Here is a 25507-nt window from a genome sequence, read left to right as displayed (position 1 = left end):
TAGACCATTACTGAGTCTCATTTACCAAGTTAGCAGACTGTTAATATTCCTCCCAGTCATATATTATATCTGGCAAAGTTCCCCTTTATCAGTACACTTATGCCAATCAAGTCTTATATTTCATCTTCCTTGATGTTAACATTCTCAGAATGTATTTGCATATCGTATACACCTTTGCTCACATAAATTGGTGATACCTTGTGAAATGTTCACTGTCAGGCTATGTCCTCCTGGATAAGGCCTTAAGTGTCTCCATCTGGGCTATGCTGGAATGTAACTATTGTTATATTTATGGAGAATATGAGGAGTGATCTGTTACAGGTTCTGAAGACACTCATTATTCCTTTGTCATACGTTTGGTGGAGTTATGCTAAGGAGTTTATACAAGAGAAGGCAAGTCCCTTAAGTTGGGATGAGTGGCTGCCTCTGTTGGCAAAGAATCAGGATTTAGACGTTTAAAATTCTCAAATTCATCCATAAGTGTGCAAAATTCTGCAAATATTCTGGATTTCATGTCTTACCCTCAAATGCCTTTACCTTACACTAAACTCTGCATTCAATCATGTTCCAGGCTCAGTCTTCAACTTGTTTTTTTTCTGTAAATATGAGATGAGGGACTTGCTTTAAAGTTGCCATAAAGGATTTCTGATTTTCCAGTTGTGCTGTCTGTTGGACATTTAAGCTCTTTAAATTTGTCTTTTGCTCTGTAAACACTGAAGATTTGTCAGAAGCAGTCTAGTGATCATATAAGCTTATAGTCACTATGGTTACCATAGCACTGATGTTCCACAGCTATGAGATACACCATGTCTTGCCCTAGACCTGCCCTTCACCCCTTGCGTGAAGAACTGTACATTGATAACTTATTCTATCTTTCTTAGAATTCCACTGTCTCATTTCTTCCAACAAGAAAGCAGTCTTCTTTTGCCTTAAATATGTGAGTAACTTGAGCCCAGAATCCCATGTTCAGGGGCTGTTTCTGGGGCTACATTATCAATTACTGTGGGTTTCTTTTGTTCTGTTCTATTTTGCTTTGGCTGGAAACAGGTGGCATAATCACATAAGGAGAGTTTAATGGAAAGGCTATCTTGAAAATTGCATGGATGGTTAAGAATAATGTTGAAGCATCCTTGAGCTAGCCACATGGAGGGGCAAAGAGAAGGAACGTTTACTGGAACACAAAGAGAGTAATGGTATTTGCAAGAGACTGTTCCTGACAAGAACTATAGCTTTTAGTAGAGGGAGGCAACTAACTTGCAGAAGCACAGAAGGGAGGGAGCTAGAGAAAAATTTTTTAAAAACCCAGAATTATTTCCTCATGTTTTCTAATTTCCAACTCGCATGTGTAAACCCTTTAAGGCAATACGGACAAGTTAGACTACCAGAGGATATAGCAGATTACTAAAGCATAAAGAGGAACTATGGAATGAAAAGTGAAAAAGAAATACAGCATATTTGCTATCGTCTTCCATTACCAAATACTAGAACAGTACAAGACAGATATGCCATTTCTAGCTGATTAAGATAATCTGAATGTACAATAACATTGTAAATTATATCAGCAAATTTAGCCTATAATTCAATTTCAGTTATATAATTGTTAGAGTGTAAGCATGACTTCACTAATTTTAATATATAAATAAACTAGAAAGGAAGTAGTGAAGTTTGATAATAAAAATAATTTATCATATATCTAATTAGGACGTTTTTAGATTTTGACTTTTAAAGCTATAAAATTGTTTGCTATATTTAATATAACTTTCCTGGATTCAAAAATGCCTACCAGGGCTTCCCTGGTGGCGCAGTGGTTGAGAGTCCACCTGACGATGCAGGGGACACGGGTTCGTGCCCCGGTCCAGGAAGATCCCACATGCCGCGGAGCGGCTGGGCCCGTGAGCCATGGCCGCTCAGCCTGCGCGTCCGGAGCCTGTGCTCCGCAACGGGAGAGACCACAACAGTGAGAGGCCCGCATACCGCAAAAACAAAAAACAAAACCAAAAACGCCTACCAGATGTGATCTGACACATAAGAGTCTCCAACATGCTTAAGACTGTAAAAGCGAATATCAAAGGACGTACAAATAGCTACAAAATAAGCATTATTAGCCAATTACTTTATTCTCATCACATTCATATTAATAGTAGGAGTAGTTTTTTGAAATTCAGACTACTTGTCTCCTAAATACACAAGTCAACATTATATTCTTTTAGTTCTAATTTGGGACAGAAAATGTTAATTAAATAGTTATTACATTTTATATCTTATCCAATAAGACACTTCATACAGTGTCTGCTTCTGATAATTTAAATAATAAGAATTCCCAGTGATTTTTCTCCTGCTGTATTTGCTGCTTTTATGCATTCATGAAATTTTGCTTGACCTTTAGATGCGTCAACTAAATAATTATATGCCAAAATTTCAGGTAGATATTCTGACATTTTATAAAGTCTAGCTTGGCTGTATTTATTCATACTACCATGTTAGTCAACATGCCTCCAAATGTGCATTCCCATGATGTAAGAGAAGATGACATAGATATCATCAAGTTGAGTTATGACTGCATAAAATGAAGGATTGCTCTCATGCTGTTAAGAAGTGACATCCAAAATATACAGTATTCATCCCTCACACTGAGCATATTTAATTACATATTTTGATTCAACATTTCAAATGGATTAAAGTGGAGCACTCTCCCTTAAGTATGGGATTTAGCCCTGAAAATCCCGATGCGATGAACTCACTTCATTATATGTGAACACATACTTAATGCATAATCTCTAATTCTCCTGTTTAAAAAAGAAATGAAAAAGAGTCTAAAACAACCCTTTGAATATCCACATAAATACATCTAAAATATATTTGTTATTGTGTTAGTTAGTATGTAGGTTTATGCTGTTTATATTGCCTTTTGAGCCAATAGGTGAAGAGCTATATTTTCGTTACCGCTCTACAGTGTGTGTCATTGAATTTGATTTTACAACTTTGATACTTTAAGTTGTTAAATATACCAGCATATTTAAAAATAGAAAACGGTTTCATTCTTCTTTCAAAATATGAGAGAAATATATTGGAAAGATTTTATCTTTCTGAACAAACAGCATTATAGAAATCAGGGTTTTCTATGACTGTCCCAATTGATGTCTCCTTCTTTTCTTGAAAATTATAATTTGAGTTTTTAAAACAGTTAGCAAAAATACACACAGTCTAACCAGATTTTTTTTAAACGTTTTTGCCTTTTATTTTCTCGGCCATAAAATGATGGCTAGAACTAGGTGATACTGCAGATTTCTTTAAAATTTATAGTTATGATGTTATGTGTGTTCTTTTTTTTTCAATTTTTGAATTTTATTTTTTTATAAAGCAGGTTCTTATTAGTCATCACTTTTATACACATTAGTGTATACATGTCAATCTCAATCTCCCAATTCATCCCACCACCACCACCACCACCACCCCTCCCACTTTTCCCCCTTGGTGTCCGTATGTTTGCTCTCTACATCTGTGTCTCTATTTCTGTCTTGCAAACTGGTTCACCTGTACCATTTTCCTAGATGCCACATATATGTGTTAATATACAATATTTACTTTTCTCTTTCTGACTTACTTCACTCTGTATGACAGTCTCTAGATCCATCCACATTTCAACAAATGACCCAATTTCATTCCTTTTTATGGCTCAGTAATATTCCATTGTATATATATACACCACATCTTCTTTATCCATTCGTCTGTCAGTAGGCATTTATGTTGCTTCCATGACCTGGCTATTGTAAATAGTGCTGCAGTGAATTTTGGGGTGCATGTGTCTTTTTGAATTATGGTTTTCTCTGGGTATATGCCCAGTAGTGGGATTGCTGGATCATATGGTAATTCTATTTTTAGTTTTTTAAGGAACCTCCATACTGTTCTCCATAGTGGCTGTATCAATTTACATTCCTACCAACAGTGCAAGAGGGTTCCCTTTTGTCCACACCCTCTCCAGTATTTGTTGTTTGTAGACTTTCTGATGATGCCCATTCTAAGTGGTGTGAGGGGATATCTCATTGTACTTTTGATTTGCATTTCTCTAATAATTAGGGATGTTGAGCAGCTTTTCATGTGCTTCTTGGCCATCTGTATGTCTTCTTTGGAGAAATGTCTATTTAGGTCTTCTACCCATTTTTGGACTAGGTTGTTGTTGTTGTTGTTGTTTTGTTGTTGTTGTTGCGGTGTGCGGGCCTCTCACTGTTGTGGCCTCTCCCGTTGCGGAGCACAGGCTCCGGACGCGCAGGCTCAGCGGCCGTGGCTCACGGGGCCCAACCACTCTGCGGCATGTGGCATCTTCCCAGACTGGGGCACGAACCCATGTCCCCTGCATCGTCAGGCGGACTCTCAACCACTGCACCACCAGGGAAGCCCTGTTTGTTTTTTTAATGTTGAGCTGCATGAACTGTTTATATATTTTGCAGATTAATCCTTTGTTAATTCGTTTGCAAATATTTTCTCCCATTCTGAGGGTTGTCTTTTTGTCTTGTTTATGGTTTCCATTGCTGTGCAAAAGCTTTGAAGTTTCATTAGGTCCCATTTGTTTATTTTTGTTTTTATTTATATTACTCTAGGAGGTGGATCAAAAAAGATCTTGCTGTGATAAATGTCAAAGAGTGTTCTTCCTATGTTTTCCTCTAAGTTTTATAGTGTCTGGTCTTACATTTAGGTCTCTAATCCATTTTGAGTTTATATTTGTGTATGGTGTTAGGAAGTGTTCTAATTTCATTCTTTTACATGTAGCTGTCCAGTTTACCCAGCACCACTTATTGAAGAGGCTGTCTTTTCTCCATCGTATATCCTTGCCTCCTTTGTCATACATTAGTTGACCATAGGTGTGTGGGTTTATCTCTGGGCTTTCTATCTTGTTCCATTGATCTGTGTTTCTCTTTTTGTGCCAGTACCATATTGTCTTGATTACTTGTAGTATAGTCTGAAGTCAGGGAGTCTGATTTCTTCAGCTCCGTTTTTTTCCCCTCAATACTGCTTTGGCTATTCGGGGTCTTTTGTGTCTCCATACAAATTTTAAGATTTTTTTTGTTCTAGTTCCATAAAAAATGCCATTGGTAATTTGATAGGGATTGCATTGAATCTGTAGATTGCTTTGGGTAGTATAGTCATTTTCACAATATTGGTTCTTCCAATCCAAGAACGTGTATATCTCTCCATCTGTTTGTATCATCTTTCATTTCTTTCATCAGTGTCTTATAGTTTTCTGCATACAGGTCTTTTCTCTGCCTAGGTAGGTTTATTCCTAGGTATTTTATGCTTTTTGTTACAGTGGTAAATGGGAGTGTTTCCTTATTTTCTCTTTCAGATTTTTCATCATTAGTGTATAGGAATGCCAGAGATTTCTGTGCATTAATTTTGTATCCTGCAACTTTACCAAATTCATTGATTAGCTCTAGTAGTTTTCTGGTGGCATCTTTAAGATTCTCTATGTATAGTATCATGTCATCTGCAAACAGTGACAATTTTACTTCTTTTCCAGTTTGTACTCCTTGTTTTTCTTTTTCTTCTCTGATTGCCATGGCTAGCACTTCCAAAACTATGTTGAATAATAGTGGCAAGAGTGGACATCCTTGTCTTGTTCCTGATCTTAGAGGAAATGCTTTCAGTTTTTCACCATTGAGGATGATGTTTGCTGTGGGTTTGTCATATGTGGCCTTTATTGTGTTGAGGTAGGTTCCCTCTATGCCCACTTTCTGGAGAGTTTTTATCATAAATGGGTGTTGAATTTTGTCAAAAGCTTTTTCTGCATCCATTGAGATGATCATATGGTGTTTCTTCTTCAGTTTGTTAGTATGGTGTATCACATTGATTGATTTGCGTATATTGAAGAATCCTTGCATTCCTGGGATAAATCCCACTTGATCATGGTGTGTGATCCTTTTAATGTGTTGTTGGATTCTGTTTGCTAGTATTTTGTTGAGAATTTTTGCATCTATATTCATCAGTGATATTGGTCTGTAATTTTCTTCTTTTGTAGTATCTTTGTCTGGTTTTGGTATCAGGGTGATGGTGGCCTCATAGAATGAGTTTGGGAGTATTCCTTCCTCTGCAATTTTTTGCAAGAGTTTGAGAAGGATGGGTGTTAGCTCTTCTGTAAATGTTTGATAGAATTCACCTGTGAAGCCATCTGGTCCTGGACTTTTGTTTGTTGGAAGATTTTTAATCACAGTTTCAATTTCATTACTTGTGATTGGTCTGTTCATATTTTCTATTTCTTTCTGGTTCAGTCTTGGAAGGTTATACCTTTCTAGGAATTTGTCCTTTTCTTCCAGGTTGTCCATTTTATTGGCATAGAGTTGCTTGTAGTAGTCTCTTAGGATGCTTTGTATTTCTGCGGTGTCTGTTGTAACTTCTCCTTTTTCATTTCTAATTTTATTGATTTGAGTCCTCTTCCTCTTTTTCTTGATGAGTCTGGCTAAAGGTTTTTCAATTTTGTTTATCTTCTCAAATAACCAGCTTTTAGTTTTATTGATCTTTGCTATTGTTTTCTTTGTTTCTGTTTCATTTATTTCTGCTCTGATCTTTATGATTTCTTTCCTTCTGCTAAGTTGGGTTTTGTTTGTTCTTCTTTCTCTAGTTCCTTTAGGTGTAAGGTTAGATTTTTCTTGTTTCTTGAGGTAGGCTTGTATGGCTATAAACTTCCCTCTTAGAACTGCTTTTGCTGCATCCCATAGGTTTTGGATCATCATGTTTTCATTGTCATTTGTCTCTAGGTATTTTTTTATTTCGTCTTTGATTTCTTCAGTGATCTCTTGGTTATTTAGTAATGTATTGTTTAGCCTCCATGTGTTTGTGTTTTTTACATTTTTTCCCTGTAATTCAGTTCTAATCTCAGCGTTGTGGTCAGAAAAGATGCTTGATATGATTTCAATTTTCTTAAATTTACTGTGGCTTGATTTTTGACCCAAGATGTGATCTACCCTGGAGAATGTTCCGTGCGTACTTGAGAAGAAAGTGTAATCTGCTGTTTTTTGTTGGAATGTCCTATAAATATCAGTTAAGTCTGTCTGGTCTATTGTGTCATTTAAAGCTTGTGTTTCCTTATTTATTTTCATTTTGGATGATCTGTCCATTGGTGTAAGTGAGGTGTTAAAGTCCCCCACTATTATTGTGTTACTGTCGATTTCCTCTTTTATAGCTGTTAGCAGTTGCTTTATGTATTGTGGTGCTCCTATGTTGGGTGCATATGTATTTATAATTGTTATATCTTCTTCTTAGATTGATTCCTTGATCGTTATGTAGTGTTCTTCCTTGTGTCTTGAAACATTCTTTATTTTGAAGTCTATTGTATCTGATATGAGTATTGCTACTCCAGCTTTCTTTTGATTTCCATTTGCATGAAATATCTTTTTCCATCCCCTCACTTTCAGTCTGTATATGTCCCTAGGTCTGAAGTGGGTCTCTTGTAGACAGCATATTGATGGGTCTTGTTTTTGTATCCATTCAGCCAGTCTCTGTCTCTTGGTTGGAGCATTTAATCCATTCACATTTAAGGCAATTATCGATGTGTATGTTCCTGTGAGCATTTACTTAATTGTTTTGGGTTTGTTTTTGTAGATCCTTTTCTTCTCTTGTGTTTCCCACTTATAGAAGTTCCTTTAGCATTTGTCGTAGAGCTGGTTTGGTGGTGCTGAATTCTCTTAGCTTTTGCTTGTCTGTAAAGCTTTTGATTTCTCCATCGAATCTGAATTAGATCCTTGCCAGGTAGAGTAATCTTGGTTGTAGGTTCTTCCCTTTCATCAGTTTAAGTATATCATGCCACTCCCTTCTGGCTTGTAGCGTTTCTGCTGAGAAATCAGCTGTTAAACTTATGGGAGTTCCCTTGTATGTTATTTGTCCTTTTTCCCTTGCTGCTTTCAATAATTTTTCTTTGTCTTTAATATTTTGCCAATTTGATTACTATGTGTCCTGGTGTGTTTCTCCTTGATTTTATCCTGTATGGAACTTGCTGCGCTTTGTGGACTCGGGTGGATATTTCCTTTCCCACGTTAGGGAAGTTTTCGACTATAATGTCTTCAAATATTTTCTCAGGTCCTTTCTCTCTCTTTTCTCCTTCTGGGACCCCTGTAATGCGAATGTTGTTGCGTTTCATGTTGTCCCAGAGGTCTCTTAGGATGTCTTCATTTCTTTTCATTCTTTTTTCTTTATTCTGTTCTGCAGCAGTGAATTCCACCATTCTGTCTTCCAGGTCACTTATCCATTGTTCCGCCTCAGTTATTCTGCTATTGATTCCTTCTAGTCTAGTTTTCATATCAGTTATTTTATTGTTCATCTCTGTTCTTTAATTGTTCTAGGTCTTTGTTAAACATTTCTTGCATCTTCTCGATTATTCTTTTTCTGAGTTCCTGGATCATCTTCACTATCATTATTCTGAATTCTTTTTCTGGAAGGTTGTCTATCTCCAGTTCATTTAGTTGTTTTTCTGGGGTTTTATCTTGTTCCTTCATCTGGTACGTAGCCCTCTGCCTTTTTATCTTGTCTATCTTTCTCTGAATGTGGTTTTTGTTCCACAGGCTGCAGGATTGTAGTTCTTGCTTCTCTAACCTGATTTTATTCTTAAAAAAATCAGAAAAACTATGTGTAAATTTGGAATTCAAGTATTTGATTGACATATTTTAAAATAATACACACCTTGATGTAGGCATGGAAACACAAACATAGCAGGAGAGAAACACTCAAATATTTTTGTTTAAACAACTAACAGTTTTCCACTCAAATATAAATTCACATGGAAACTCCCTGAAGACAGACATGCCACGATTCTTCACCTTTAGAACTGTGTTTAAAAGTTTTGTTTCATCAATAACTTAGACTGTGTTTTTTCACGTTATGATGTTAATAATTTTCCTTGCTGCATAATATATTTTTATTTTGTTGTATTATTATTGTTATTTTTACTAATAATAGATGTATGCAGTTTTCTAGTCATTATATTTGTTTAATCTTTATAACATCCTCTTCATTATCGTCAATATTTTAAAGAGAAGAGTATAAGTTTAGTGCCAATTATGTTGCAAAATAATTACAAAGTAAATGGGGCAATACATTCACATACACACATTTTCTTTGTATCATATATCATGAATTATTATAAGAAAGTTTTAAAATATATTTATAGATATACTTATTAATTGAAACTACAGAATTTTCCATTACAACTTTAAAAATAATTTAAATCTTTACTCATTGATTTAAAATACTTGTTCTCAGGAAAAAAAAACATTCAGGGTATTTCTTTAACGATACAGTTTTTATTTTAATTACATTACTTTTCTTTATGTTTTAAATCTTTCAAGATTTCCTACTCCCACAATTCCTTTCTGTAACCAATATTGTTGTAACAATGTTGACAGAAGCACAGTTAGTGGTACAGAGAATAAATCCCTAAGGATGCATGATTCAGTTTCATGCAGGAATATTTACCTGAGAACTAACTTATTAAACAAAAATACATACTAAAAACAGTTCAAATGTTGAAACAATAATAATAATTCAAGGGAAAAGGTAAGATGAAAGGCAGTGTCTTCTTCTTAATCAGGTTTTTGTTGACATGAATTAATCCCTTTGCCAAAATAATTTCAGTGACCAGAACTCTAACTACTTAAATGGGATAGATCCAGAATATCTTTTTCTTTTTCTATATTTTCTAGTATCACATAACTAAGTTTTGACATTTGAATTTGCATATTGTTTGGTGTGCATTATTTTGTTGGTTGGTGGGTTGGCTAGCTTTGTACTTTGATAAGATTTAATTACTTGTACCCCTCTGTTCATTGCAGTCACATCCATCTGGGCAAAGCCTCTCATATTTCCCATCCCCTGGCAATTTTCCTTCTGATAGGCATACACTTTTTTTGTGTGTTTTAACTCAGTCTTTGCATATGTATTCATTTTAAAGAATATGTTTATGTATGTTTTTAATTTGCATAAATATTTTATGTAAGATCTCTTTCTGTTTCTTTTACATTAAGCACAATATATTGTAAAGCATATGCAAGTTGTTACTGTATGTAATATGTATGTTTACTTTATTAATTCTGAATGCCACAAATTATTCCAGTGTATGAGGTAGCCTTATTCCTTTTATCTATTCCCCTAGTGATGGTACATAGATTTCCTCTAGCTCCCTGTCTTTGTAAATATAATGCGAGAAGAATCTTTGTACACGTCTGCTTAAGAACTTTATATGAGTTTCTCTGGGAATATATATCCAGAAATGGTCTTATAAATAAAGAAACAAGAGTTTTCACAAACCAGAAGATTATTTTTTAGAATTGTGATTACACCTTCCATTTGTCTTGAACTGTATTTAAAAATGTCATTTTCCCCACTTACTTGCTTACCTTGGACTTATTTTCACATATTTTAGATATTAATTGCCATCTTTATGATATGGAATCAATCAATCCAGGATTGAAAATGTCTCTCAGTTTATTTATGACTTCTTTGACACAAATGGTTAAAACTTTACAAATTTTACAAAAAATATGTTGAGCATTCAGTAATTGATTATTGATACTTTCTAGATTTTTACAGCATTGGCAAATAACTTTACTTAATATTATCTTCCTTAGTTTGTTATTGTTGCTAGAGAGGAGCTCCAACTTGCAAGTTGGTACTTCCTGCAGCTTAAGATCTATGGAAACAGACACTTAGTAGGGAGATGCAAGATGTTTGCTCAGTATCAACACCCATGAAAGGAAGAAGGAGAAAGTGGAACTGGGTAGGGGAAGAAGAAAATGTATGATCCAGGCTCCATAAAGCCTTAGCCAAGCCTTTTTCACTTGGTGAAAAGCCAAGTGTGTGTGCCCATGGGATTTGTCAGAATAGGGCCAAATATCTGGGACTTTATATCCCTGCCTCTCTCAGTCAGTAAACTTGGGACTGTCCTGGGAAGAAGTGATTCTGTACCAGTTTCCAAGCTCAGGACCTAAAAGAGCAGTAATACTTCTTGAAACACTCTCTCTGGGATCCCTGAGCAACCATGTAAGAGATCCAGCAACCTTGAGTTTACCATGCAGAAAATTCCATATGTAAGTCCTCTGATAGGAGAGTACTAATTCAGCTTTTGTGTCTTCTCTGCTAAGGTTTCAGACACGTAAGGGGAGCAATTTTGAACTTACCAGGACAGTCTATCTCCCAGCTGATGAATATCTTTAGTCAATGCCACACGGAGCAAAAGAATCTCACAGTTGACCACTGCTGAGTCTAGCCATAATAAACATTATATATAATAAAATGGTTGCTTCAAGCCTCTAAATTTGGGGGCAATTTATGTAACAATATATGTGAGACCATATCCACTCTATTAAAACACACACACTGTTCATGTTTTCTGTTGCTATACTTAATGTTTCACTGTAAGTGCTGCCTGTTCAACTTTAAGTCAGGTGCAAAGTTGTGCACATATTTGTGTGTATATGAGTACCTTGCTAATACATTTTCAAGCACAAAATTCAATTTTGTTTTCTAGTAAGAGAAACATTGACAAGTAGAGTGCCATATAAAGTATAAAAGTATCCTGAATTTAAGGGAATTAAAAATAAAAATTGATGTTGCTAGCATCTGAAAAAATTAGTGATAATTAAAATACATTTAACTTTATTATTACTACTATTATTATATTTAAATAGATCACAAGTCACTTCATATATTGGGGAATTTTATGAAAAATAAATATTAGATTTATTTTGCGTGGTTCTAGAGTGAAGACACTAGCACCAAAAATAGGTATATCAAAACATTTCTAACAAGTAAAACTGTGCCAAACAGATCAAGTTGCTTTGGGGCCAGGATACTTCTGACCAAAAGAGAAACGGATAGTTCATCAAGTTTGGTAGAGTTGTAACAGTGACATTATAGAGTTGTCTAATCTAACACTAATATGCCTTGATAGTTTAAAAATAAATCTTCAATTTTATTATATTATACATGGGCTCTACAGAGATGTGCTCCACCACTGTGTGTATGTGTGTGTGTGTGCGTGTGTGCACGTGAGTGTGTGTGTGCATGCAGTGATACCACAGTGTAATATAAATGGGAGGGGCTTCCCTGGTGGCGCAGTGGTTGAGAGTCCGCCTGCCGATGCAGGGGACGTGGGTTCGTGACCCAGTCCGGGAAGATCCCACATGCCACGGAGTGGCTAGGCCCGTGAGCCATGGCTGCTGAGCCTGCACGTCCGGAGCCTGTGCTCCGCAATGGCAGAGGCCACAGCAGTGAGAGGCCCGCCTACCGCAAAAAAAAAAAAAATATATAAATGGGAAACTTTCTCTACTGTATGCTTCTTTTCCCCAAAACTAAATAACTGAATACCATATAAAGGTTGTCACCAGTCTTTCAATTTGAAAGAAAAAAAATTGTGTGTCCTTATGTGTATGAATATCCTAAATTAATGTACATGTGAAAATATCTCATTGTAGTCCTCACTAATATAGATAGACATATAGATTGGTTGAGGACAAATGAAGCTGCCCTCCACTGGAGCATGACATTCTGCACTCTCACTCCCAGAATATGAACCTAGAATCAGGTTGGAAGGCAGATGGATGACAAAGACGAGACTGAGTGCTACTGTTTTAAGGATATGATGTATCTTCTCTGCTTATTCAAATGATATGTGATTACAGTGTCTCCTTTCTTACCAAACAGCAACAGGACAGAGAGAAGAAAAATCTTCATCTTCTTTAAGAATTATATGTGTGCGATTTTTCCATTTCCTCTTTTCCCATTTCCTCATTTCTCATTCTAACTGCTGGACCAGCCATATACATGTGTGCCTTGTAGTTTCAGGTAGTAATGATAAAGTGGCCCTCATAAAGTTGTGTCTTGTGGGTGTGATGTTTACACATACTGACAAATTCATTTACTATACTAAAGAAATTACAAAGAAAATTTATTTTATATAAAATTAACTCGTGCCTGTGATGAAAAATATTCAAATAGTAATACAATGCCTACAATTTAAATTTTTATAACAATTTCTATTCAATACTAAATCTACACATGCAATACTTTTCTCTCTTCCTTCACTTTCTCTGTCCCTTGCCCAGCACCCCCCCACACACACAGAATGTTAACACTTCTGAATAACACATGGTAAAATGCTTAATGAATTGGTGTTTTTCTCTATAACTTCTTTTTAAACTCTATTTAAAACCCTTGCAAACCATATACAGAGATCAGTGATCCTGTGCATAATATCAAAATTTGAATGATGTAACTCAAATGTAATAAGTAACTGGAAATTAGTCTAGTTGACTTTTGATTTGTAAGAAGCATATTATTTAAAATATGCTACCATTAATGGAAACTGAAATACAAATCTGAGATACTTATTAACCAGCATGTGGCTCTTTTGGGACCTTCAGTAAACATGCATATAATAATCTTAACATAACTCAGTACCACAAAACATGTCAGATTCGTTTGATGGTTACATTGATAAATTATATTTTTATAAAGACACTTTAATTAGAGTAAAAGCTGTACTGAATATGTTATAGATATTACATGTAATTAGTTAAATATGTTAAAATTTGTGATAGAAGGAAACTTTTTTTACATACAAAACAAAATTTAAAAAGAAAAATATGCTTAGCCATTATTGTAATGACTATAATTTGTCATAGTGAAATAAATAAAATAATAAATATGCTTTTTAATGACAATAATTTGATACATTCAAATCAAATTAAGCCTGCATATGAGGCAGTTGAATATGGTCATACAAGGCACCGGGATTAGAATCAAGCAGAGTTTAGTTAAATGTAAGATCTAGAACCATACATGGGCTATGTGAGTTTGGGAAATGATATATACATGTACTAGACAGGATTGAGGGTATAGGAAATGATGTTCTAAAGTTCACACATAGTTTACACTTCTTATTCAGTAAAATTACTTCTAAAAAAGTTTTTTTAATTCTTAAAACTTGCAACTACATTTTCCCCCATAGAATAAAAAAATATACTGTAGAACTTCAAAGAAACACTCTCAGAAGGCTTCATGGAGGATTTCTATCTTTATATGTGCTTTGAGAGGCAAACAAAACCTTTCTTAGCAGGAAAATACTGCCTAATGCACAAAAATAATCCTGAACTTAGGCTGCATACCATAGTCTAATCAGTATAGTGAAATAAAAATTATGACAAAGCTAATCCATCTCATTCAAAGCAATTGGTCAATTGTAAGGGTTTTTCAAACTATTGGCTCTAACACTGTGAGTCACAACCTTTTGTTAATAGTTATACTTAAGTTTTGCAGAGTTAATACTTCTATTATCTGTAACAGTTACAGATGGGACTTATGTCCCATAAATGTAATGCTTTTTTGTAGTTTTCTGTGAATTTCCATTTAACTCAAATTATGAAAATTAGGTATAAAATTGGTATTTTAGAATTAGCCCACCCATTTAATGTGATTATAATGTTTTCCTTGTCTGTCTAGGTATCATCACAGATTGTTTATATTCCTAAATGGAAAGTAAAATGTAGAATAATAAGCAGTTAAAGAAGTATAGTTAAAATAAAACTGATCTCCTAAGGAAGGATATTATCTAGAATTTTTCATTGCAATTTCCTTTTTTAAGCAATAAGAAACTCTACATTGAACCCACTCTGTTTTATGTACCTTCCAAATCTTTTTTTCTATATATTTTGTCTGTCAGGCTATATTTGACTTTTATTGATTTTTACTCTCTTTCCAGTTGTTTGAGATCTGGAATAATTTTGGAAACATGTTTCATTTTCTGTATGATTTTGCACAGTAAAATTGTTGGAACACTGGCACACTTGTCCGCCTGCTAAAGCTGAAAACTGTCACCTAAAATTGACATCCAGACAAGATTTTGTGAGTACTTAGAGTAGTATTGGGAAAGTTTTTAAATTATGAGTAATAATATGGTAAATTTCTCAGAATCAGCCCTGAATTCAGGACCTTTTATTCAGAACATTTTTTTTTCTGTCAAAAAAAGCTATTTAATAAGGTTTGAATGACAATGATCCTTAAGTTTGTTCCTGAAACTACACTCACGTTGCTGACTTCTACAGTCACAGCTATAACGTCTATTTGGTAATATGAGTCCTTCTATGAATAATTTATGTTACAGATATATTCTTTCTATATATAATTTTGTAGTTATTGAATAAATAATTATTAGTATTCTGTATACTTAAAGATGGATGTTTATTTTTCAAAATCCTAATAAGCTAATAAACTCCAGAAGAAACCTTAATAATAATAACATCAGAATCTCTGTTCACTTTTCACTTTTTATAATCAGAGATTATGCTTATCAGTCTTTGTATGCACTTAATAAATTTTGGTTTTAATAAACTAACAAAATGTAAGAAAATATTTTATGACATTTATTACTCTGTTTAAAGGCTTATGTTCATTATTAGAGTTAAAGTAAACTTAATTATAAAAAAAAAACAGATATAAGTGAGTTTAAAATTAATTCTTGCTTTTAACTTAGCTGGTGAATACAGAGTACCAAAATCAGTTAAAAAATAAATAGCAGAAGACAAAATGAAAATAGGAAAAAAATCATCTTTCATCTGATTTCCTCTATGTAGTGACCATTATCCTGATGTCTGAAATTCTGGACTCTTTTTTCCAATCATGTCTACGTAACAGACAAGTACAATTAGTAGAGAAAAAAGATGTTTCAAATGCGTTTGTGTTTTGAAAAAGATCTTTGAAAATATGCAATGAGTTTGCAATATTAAAAAGGTAAATACCATGTATTTCCTTTAGCTAGAGATATATTATTCATTTTTGTGTGATATTAATGAATGACTGTAAGTTAATTATATATTAAAGATATTCCAAAATCTAACTCATATGTGTAAAATTGTTTACAGATTAAAGTACATTGTAAAATAAAACAAATACTAAATAATTAAAAGGAGAATAAATATTTATAAAAGATGCATAAGAAATATTAAATCTCAGGATTCATATTTCCAAAACAACACGTATACTTATCTCATCCTGAGGTTTCATCTTAATTCGAGGTTTAGAAGTTTCATCAAATCATTTACAGGAATAAGTAAGAAGGTTACTATGCCACATGATAATTAAAAAATATTTACTCAGCACTGATTTTGGGATTTAGCTCTCAGAATATGGTGTAATTCTGGCCTATCTCTAAAAATGAATGGAAACAGGGCATTTGATTATCCCACATCATTATCAAATCCATTTAATCCTGTAACTTTATGTCAAAATATTCCACTTCATTATATATTAAACATATTTATTTGTGCCAACATGTATAAATTACATGTTATATTCAGCAAATGCAAAAGGCCTGTGGTTCTATGGTAGAGGAGATAAGAAAAATAATTTATAGACCTGAGTGGCTGAATATAACAAGTAATTTATCTGCAAATCTATAAATAAGGTCTAGAAACCTGTTATGCTTAAATAAAAAAAATTTTTTTCTACTATTTTTAATGACATTTGTACTATTTTATTTAACTGGACATTTTTAAAGCAATCAAAACTTAGAATTTATGATTATTTTTACATAATATAGGTAGACAGATTTTGAAATCATGCATGCGATGTAGGTTATTGCCAATGATCATTTTAGTCTGAAAAGCAAGTAGAAAATTTTACAAGAGGTTGGTCTTATTGCTCATCAAGGTAATAGAAATCTTAGCAATTTTTACATATGGCATCTGAAATCTTAAACATCTGTGGCATCTGAAATCTGAAACAATTTTAATGACATGTATTACTTAGTTTTTTGCATGATGGCTCAACACATATCTCTTTGCAACCAAAATTAGAAATCCAGACTCTAACGTAAAACAATATACATGGGGGCTTCCCTGGTGGCGCAGAGGTTGAGAGTCTGCTTGCCGATGAAAGGGACATGGGTTCGTGACCCGGTCCGGGAGGATCCCACATGCCACAGAGTGGCTGGGCCCGTGAGCCATGGCCGCTGAGCCTGCGCGTCCGGAGCCTGTGCTCCGCAATGGGAGAGGCCACAACAATGAGAGGCCAGCGTACCGCAAAAACAAAACAAAACAAAACCAATATACAAAAGATTTCATTCTTAAATGCTAAAATTGCATTTTTTCACTTGAGTGTTACACACCGTCAATTGATATAAATTGTAAACTTAAGAATCAGGAGGTGAGAGTTAAATCAACTTGCCTGGGTAATTAGCTCCTCCTCTGGGGAGGGGTTTGGAAAAAAAAAATTACACCCAAATGTAATTACCTCGACTTTAAAATAAAGAATCAGAATCTGATTTAATATGACAGATAGTGGGAGAAAATAAAATAATGGTGACATCAATAGTGGAACATTTTCAGTAACTTTTACAAGAAAGAGAAGAGAAAAACAGCTATTTGTACCAAGAATAGAGGTTTCTTGGGGCTTCCCTGGTGGCGCAGTGGTTGAGAGTCCACCTGCCGATGCAGGGGACACGGGTTCGTGCCCCGGTCCGGGAAGATCCCACATGCCGCGGAGCAGCTGGGCCCGTGAGCCATGGCCGCTGAGCCTGCGTGTCCGGAGCCTCTGCTCCGCAACGGGAGAGGCCACAACGGTGAGAGGCCCGCGTACCGCAAAAAAAAAAAAAAAATAGATTTTGTAATGTTTCTTATTTATGCCTCTTGAGTTGCCTTAGGGATATGGACAATAGTCCTTTATATAGTTTGAAATTTTAATTTATTTGTCACGTATTTTGAATACTTTATTATAATTGCATCTATCAAATCATATATCTTAAGGAAAATAAAATTCAATTTACCTGCATACAGATCACAATTACCAATTTAATGATAACTGTGTAAATGCTACAAAAATTCAAAGTATCATTTCACGAAAATAGAACACTTTTGATTCTCCCTTATGGCATGGCAATGCTGGTTGAATGGAATTATACAAAGTTGAGTCCCTTGATTTGACAGCATGATTAACAGAAGAAAATTAAGTAGGTAAAATCAGAATACTAAGTCCTTTCCAACTAAGTGCATGCCAGAAGCCAAGTAAAAGGTCAATATGTTTCCAATTCCAAATGGCAGGACTATGACAGGAAAAGTGATTTTCAAAGATCATATGGGCAGGTAAACAGTACAATAGTGTTAGAAACCAGAAGCAGTCAGAGGGGACTATTCATGGATATTATAGTTAAAGGGATATCACAGCTAAGAGAGCTTATATGTAGGGGATTCTCTTTTAATTTCTGAGTGCTGTGTACTGCCTTATTAAATACCTCATAGTAATGCATCGGCACAGAAACCGTAAAAACCGAAAAAAAATTCTCAGTATTTTCATTGATATTGTTTTAGAAATTCTAGGAAGGCAATAGTACAAAAAGAACAAAATATATATAAAAACACAAATACATCCATATACTTTCACACACATATACATGTATATACACAAAAGGATAATATAGCGTACATAGAACATTCCTGGGGGGAAACCCAGAAGTCTAATAAAAATAATGGGTTTTTATTTTGCTTCATAGAAATTACAATTTTGCTTCAGAATTATAATTTCTATGAAGCAAAAATAATACATTATAAGTATAATAAAATGATTTATTATAGCAGAAAATAACAATCAGTATAAACAGTACTTATGTGGTTAAATAAGAGAAACACTTTTATTAGAAGATTTAAGAGTATATAGTAACAAATGGAGGAGAAGCATGCATAGTTTCTTTTTCTTCATTTATCCATTTATTTATCAAATGTCTATTGAGGGCATATGAACCATTCAGTGTTCCAAGGCAAGAGTATGATAGACAGCAGGTGTTTGCTTTTTTTTTAAACTGAGATATAATTGACATAAAACATTATGTTAATTTCAGGTGTGCAACATAATGATTTGATATTAATATATATTGCAAAATGGTCACCAACAATGCATACATAGTTACAAAATTTTTTCTAGAGTTTCTAAATGTAAAGATTAAGAGTTATAAAATAAAAGTGAGTTTATTGTAAATTAACTGATCAAATTTTTGAAATTCTAATTTAAATCTCATTGTGTGTGTGTGTGTGTGTGTGTGTGTGTGTGTGAGTGTGTGTGTTTTCTGGAGGACTCAGTAAAGCTATATTACAACTAAGAAGAAATAAGAGGACTTTTTTTTAAAAAGCAGGAAAGAATTAACATCACTACAGATTATCTCAGATTACAGAACTGTAGTTATTAAAACATTTTTGTACTCATGTGTGAAGAAAGAAATCATAGCAATAATACAATAATACTGCAGAAGCTGACTCCCATCTTCTGTTTAATGTCGAAGTATCAAGGAGGGCTACCTTAAAGATCTTATATGAAAGGGAAGTCCTTCCTGCAGTTTATTTCTACCCTACTTTGTTTTACTTCACAATTTTAATTACTGATTGTCATATTATGTATCATGTGTAGGTGTTTTTTCTCAGCGTCCTAAGAGAATAGAAACTCTTTGATAACACAGGCTTTTTTTTTTTTTTTTCATTACTGCAGAGCTTGGGTCTATAAGAGTACTGGGCCTAATAAGTATGTGATGATAGAATGTCTTATATACGAGGTAAAAAAAAGGGCACCTCAGAATAATAAGGAAGCAGAGATTATTCAAATAGTAGTAACGATTTGCTGTTTCAAATGTATAAAAAGGTTCTGCCGAGGAGATTTGCAAAAAAATGTCCAGTTCAAATAAGGAGTATATTAAAAATTTTAACAATGTAGAATAATTGTTTAGCTGATATAGACAAACTGGAGACATTTCAAATACTTAAAATAAATAAGTTACTAAGCAAAGTTCCAGAAAATTTAATTCATTATTTAGTTTTTAATTTCTAAACAAATCTAATGGATGTATTTATATAGATTATTTTAATCCTAGAAGATACTGAATACTGGGGACCTGAATAATTTAATATTTGTTCATCTGGCTAGAGATGTACCTATAACATGTAGTCCACTCTTAATAATAATCAAATGATAATAATAATACCAAAAATAATAACTTTCATTTATATAGGGTTGTTTATAAACTATTTTACTAACATTGGGATTTTTACTTTGTTGTCAAGAAACTGATAATCAAGGAAGTTATGTGGTAATTTAAGATCCCATGGCTACTTGGAAGCAAATATGGACTTGAGGCAGGAGACAGATGGGCCTCCCCGGGTAAACAGTTGGAGTTCCCTGTGGATAGATACTCTGAGACGAAAACTGCAGGACAATTGAAAAGAGGAGGCTGAGCCCTGCCCAGATAGAAGAGAGAGACCACACATTCCTCATTCTCGAAGTCAGAAGACCTCCCCGACCACATGTGCAGAAGGGCTTCTTGGAGGTCAAAAGGGGAATGATGCTAAGTGATGCTAACTACCCACAGGCCTATTCGGTGGAATCCATCTTGGCTAAGAGATGCGAGTACACACATGGGAAGATCCTGAGATATACCAAATACGGACTTTGAACCAAGCAAATCAAAATGATTGGCCAAAGGAAACCCAGAAGAAATGTCCCATATAAGTGATTTTAACTGCCACGAGTGTGCAACTCTCTCTCTGAGCCCATTCATATGTCTATCCGTACGTACAGTACTCTGTTTTTCTCCCAATAAATACTTGTTTCACTACTTTCCGTCTTTGTGGGAATTCTTTTTCTGCAAAGCCATAGGTCCAGGACCTTGTCACTGACCCCTGGTCTAGTGGCTAGGATTTGGTGCTCTCACTAACGCGACCCGACTTTAATCACTGGCCAGGAACTGAAACCTTGCTTCAAGCCACTGCAGGCCAAGGCCACCTGAGATCAGACTGGTAATCCACTGGTCACATTGAAGCAGTAATTTGGGGGGAATTAGAACATTTATTATATGTATTATTAAGGGACATTTTATTATCCCACACAATCATAACCATATTTGGGAATATGGTCAATTAAGTGAATTAAAATTAGATGAGTAATTTTGAGTATTTAAAAGGAAAGGATTCAAGTCCTTGGTGACTACACACACATGGACAGGTGCGTGCATTACTGATTTCTCCAATTCTTTATAGCTGTGTTCTGTCCAGAACTTTTGCCTGGATCCTCACCTTCTTAATATGCTCCCAGAGTCAGCAAATCCCCTATGGGAAAAGGCCACTGCAGAATGTCAACTCATTCTTCTGTGGTGCCACTTTCTCCAGAATTTTGTCCCATTAAATTCAGGTTGCTTCAGTGGTTCTCTGATGGCAGGAAACAGTATATTTTTTGTCAAGTTTTCTTAGTTGTTTTCTGCAGTAGATAAAAATCTGCTTGATTCAAGCAAATTAAAAAAAATATTTAGTAAAGTGGTAAATTGAAATGCTAATGTAAAACTCTCAATGATTGTAGGAGAATTGCAGTGATGGGCTTTGTCCGGTCTTTATAAGACAACGCAACTAGGAATATAAGGTTTAAATATAGAGAGAAGGTCAGTAAAGTACAAACATTACCCATCAGAATTTGGTGAATTCCAGTTTTTTTTAGGTATTCAGCATTTTCTTTTAAAGGACACATTTATAAAAGAGCATCCTGTGTATGTGCCCAGACATACATTTCAACTTATTTTTATTTTTTTAAATTTTTTTAGGCCGTGCAGTGTGGCATGTGGGATCTTAGTTCCCCTACCAGGGGTCTAACCAGTGCCCCTGCATTGGGAGTGCAGAGTCTTAACACTGGACCACCAGGGAAGTCCCTCAACTTATTTTTAACTAAGACAATGTGACTATACAGTTCACAATGAATGAACAGTTTAACATCAGTTATATAAAATGTTACATGATGAAGAATCTTTAAAAAATTGATTATGGTCCCTCTATCTAAATTTGAGGGCACTTTGCACATCTTTTGCATGACCCCAGTTGGGAAGACTGTGTTAACAAATAAGATAACTAGAGTTAGGAAATATTTAATGCATTATTCTTCATCCTTCATTTTAATAACAAAGGGAGATTAGAACATTAAACAAATATTCAAAATATTTAGTGCTCCTCCTCATTTCTGTCTTTCTCCATCTCTGTCTCTTCTCTTTGTTACTTGACTCTCAATGAAACACAATCTGATAGAAGATATTTAATGATTAGTTTTACTAATAATATTTTGTGAAAAAGTTCCCTAAGAATGCTTTTAAAAACTTAATATAGATGACTTCTGAATATCAAAATGAGTTTTTATTAACATTCAGGAAAAATATTTTTATTAAGTGTAAATTGTTTCCTTGATATACAAATAAAAATTAATTTATTATAATTAAGAAGAGTAGGACTCACATACTCTTCAATAGTACAAAATTTGTTTGTCCTGAGAAACATTTTTGGCTGATATAGCCTCTGAAATGGATACACAAACCTATCCTTGTTCACCGGAGATGAAACTGTGCTCCTTTTAAGCTAGCATTTTTTGGCAATAAAAGGACATAATTTTGATGTGCTCAAGTTCAAATTTCTGGGTTGTTTTTTAATAGTTGAGCAATCCTAAAATGCACAGAACCCATGAGATCCAAATTTGTGACATAAACAATATTAAGAACTAAATTATTTAATGGAAACTGTTGTCAAGATTCTATTTAATATTAACAACAAGAATTTATGGGTTTTCTATGCATTTGAAAGGAAACTAAAGTTAAAAAAATACCATTTTCAGAAAAAAAAGTCATACTGTTTTAAAACTCTAAGACAACTTGCTGTTCTCTGTGTCTGGTTGAAATCATTTTTATGTTAAGAAGAAACTATGTACACAATGATTTAAAAGGGAATAGTTCAAAATCCACACTTTTCCTGGTGAAGTATGAGTCATACTTTAAGTTAACATTAAAAGGATTTGTATTTATACCAATGCTATTTTAAAGAAGCTAGGAAGGATATGCTTAATACATTTCAAAAGGTATCTAATAAAAGTTTATTTTGTAACATGATTTGATTTGAATCTAATTAAATTCATTTATATTGTCGGGTATGAAGTCCAACCATTCATCTTTGAGGATGTTCTATTCCCTGTGTTCTTTCAATTACTGTTCATTTGCAGAACTTCTGAACTCTGTAAAACATTTAGGAGGAAGCACATGTATGAAGACATGCAAAGTCAAACTTAATACCTATGATTTTTTCCATTTATGTTGATTTTGTTACTTTAAAACATTTTATGAAGTTTTCTTAATTCAAAAAATGAAAAGTAATCTAGCATACTTTTAAAATAGCAAGCCAATAGAAAGCTCCTCTTATTTTTAAAGAAAATAAAGTTTCTCTCCATTAGAGTCCAAAGAAATTAGCCATTCAAATGTATTTTCCAGGGAAGCTCTATATTATACATCATCTTATTTGAAAAAAAAGAAAAAATAATCTAACATTCTGATAATCACAGAAGATAATTTAGGGACTAATTAATAAAGATAAGGCTACATTTCATTTATTTTAAGTAAGTTATGCTGAAAACATTTCCTTAAATGCAGATAAATACTATATGCTCAACTACAGAAAAAATATATTGTGTTTTTCCACATATATCACTACTACAGCCATTACAATAATATGTATCCAGGATAGAATAGTGAGTTGTCTTATATTATTGACACCATGGACAAGTAACACAATCCTTTCTTTGCATCGTCTAACCTTCAGAAATGATAACACTGGTCACTAGCTCCCAGGGTTGGGTAAAGTAAGTGAAATAATGTATTTGGAATATCTCTCAAGATATTTGGTATTTCTGGCTTTCTGGACAGAAATCATTTTATTTTTGTCTTTTTAATGCCAAAACTCTACAACATACAATTTTCTCAATAAATACTTGTTAAATTAAGGATGCTGAATGTCCAAAATGTCTAAAACAATGTAATTCCATGGGGATGCAGAGATTGTGATTTACATAGTCTTGTTCAACCATGGTTTACAGTTATGGTGAAAAAAGATTGATGCAAGCGTAACTAAGGCGTGGTATATTATACAAATAGAGAATGAGTGATATTATCCAAAAATGGTGTCTGCATTGAGGTGAACAAGAGAGCCCAGTGCATTAGTCAAATCAGAGAATATTTTAAATGTGAGGGGACATTCAAACTTAGAAACTCCGAATTTTGACAGGTAGAAGATTCATGGTAGGTAATTGGGAATTGGTGTGAACAAAAGAAAGGAAACAGGGCTCATAAGCTGCCTCCCCTTTGATCAGCAAAATACTTTTGATCAGCAAAATACTTTTCACATATTCCCCTCTGTAGACGATAAAACTATTCTCAGTAATAATATAAATTAAAATAATAATGTTCAGAGAAGAAATGCAAGAAATGAAACATTTCACTGATATTGTTTCGAACTGCTGGTGCATAGGCTAATACCCAGGAGGTTGAATTTTAGTCCCCTTCCTTATTACTTACATATTCTTTGCAGACACCACATGTCCTGTTGCCTGATCTTGAGGCAGACCACTGCTGCAGTTTGCCCCTTGTCACATCACTGACCTTGAGGCTTCAAAGGTGCAAGAGGTGGGTTTTCAGTTAACTTCATAATCTGATGAATATATGCTATTCTATTTTCCCTAAACACATGCTCCACATCTCAATAAAAATAATGCTTATATCTCAGATTTCCTGAAGAGATAGCTTTTTGTTCTTTAATAATGGAAAACTAGAAGAGTAGTTGAAGTCACTAAACTGGATTGATGTTTGATTTCATACTTAGGACAGTATTTTTGTTCATATTTTGTTTTGTATGTTTGTCACGTATCTTCATATGGCTTAATCTTTAAGAGAGTAAAGAAAAAACTTCCTTTCTCTGCATATCTTTTGCAAAATCAATTTTAAGGGAGACAATATGCTTATCACCATACTTAATCAAATTTATTCTGTTAGGCTTAGCAAACTAATAAAATACTTCTGCAGGAAGTATTGATTATCTTTATGTTGCTGGCTTTGAAGTTCATTCTAACAAATGGAAAATGCTTAGCTGAACTAGGTGATCTTTAAGGCACTTTCTGCTACAAGACTATGTATGTATATATTCACAATTAAGCATCAATGATGGACAGCAGATACTTTCCAAATTAATAGTTTTGATACAGGTAAAGGCTGAAAGATCTAGAAAGCACTGATCTTATTAAGTGGAAATCAAAAGCATATTTAAAGCAAAGACAGACATGCACAGAAAGAGTAGACATCCATCCATTGAGTGAAAATATATCAAGTAAATAATCTTTTTACTTCTTATTTCACTTTTGCATATACTGTATAACGTCCTTAATTAATAAACATCCATAAGAAATGAAATGGGCTAGCTGATTTTTGTGCCCATGAGCTGGTATTTAATGATGTATCTTCATGTTAAATTACATTTGTCTTGTCTCTAGGCTAGGTTGTATACCGTATGTCAAGATAAGTCACCCATTAAGATACTCTATGAATTAATTTGTAGCTAGGTATCAGAATTTTGCTTAAGTATTTAGTGTCATTAGGCTGATTTTAAGTTTAGAAAGATTATATAACTGTGATCTGGGATGAACAATA

Source organism: Aethalodelphis obliquidens, unplaced genomic scaffold, assembly GCF_003676395.1.
Source record: "Aethalodelphis obliquidens isolate GAN/ISIS:26980383/991018 unplaced genomic scaffold, ASM367639v1 scaffold15, whole genome shotgun sequence".
Lineage (NCBI taxonomy): Eukaryota > Metazoa > Chordata > Mammalia > Artiodactyla > Delphinidae > Aethalodelphis > Aethalodelphis obliquidens.
Note: the sequence above shows the minus strand (reverse complement) of the source record.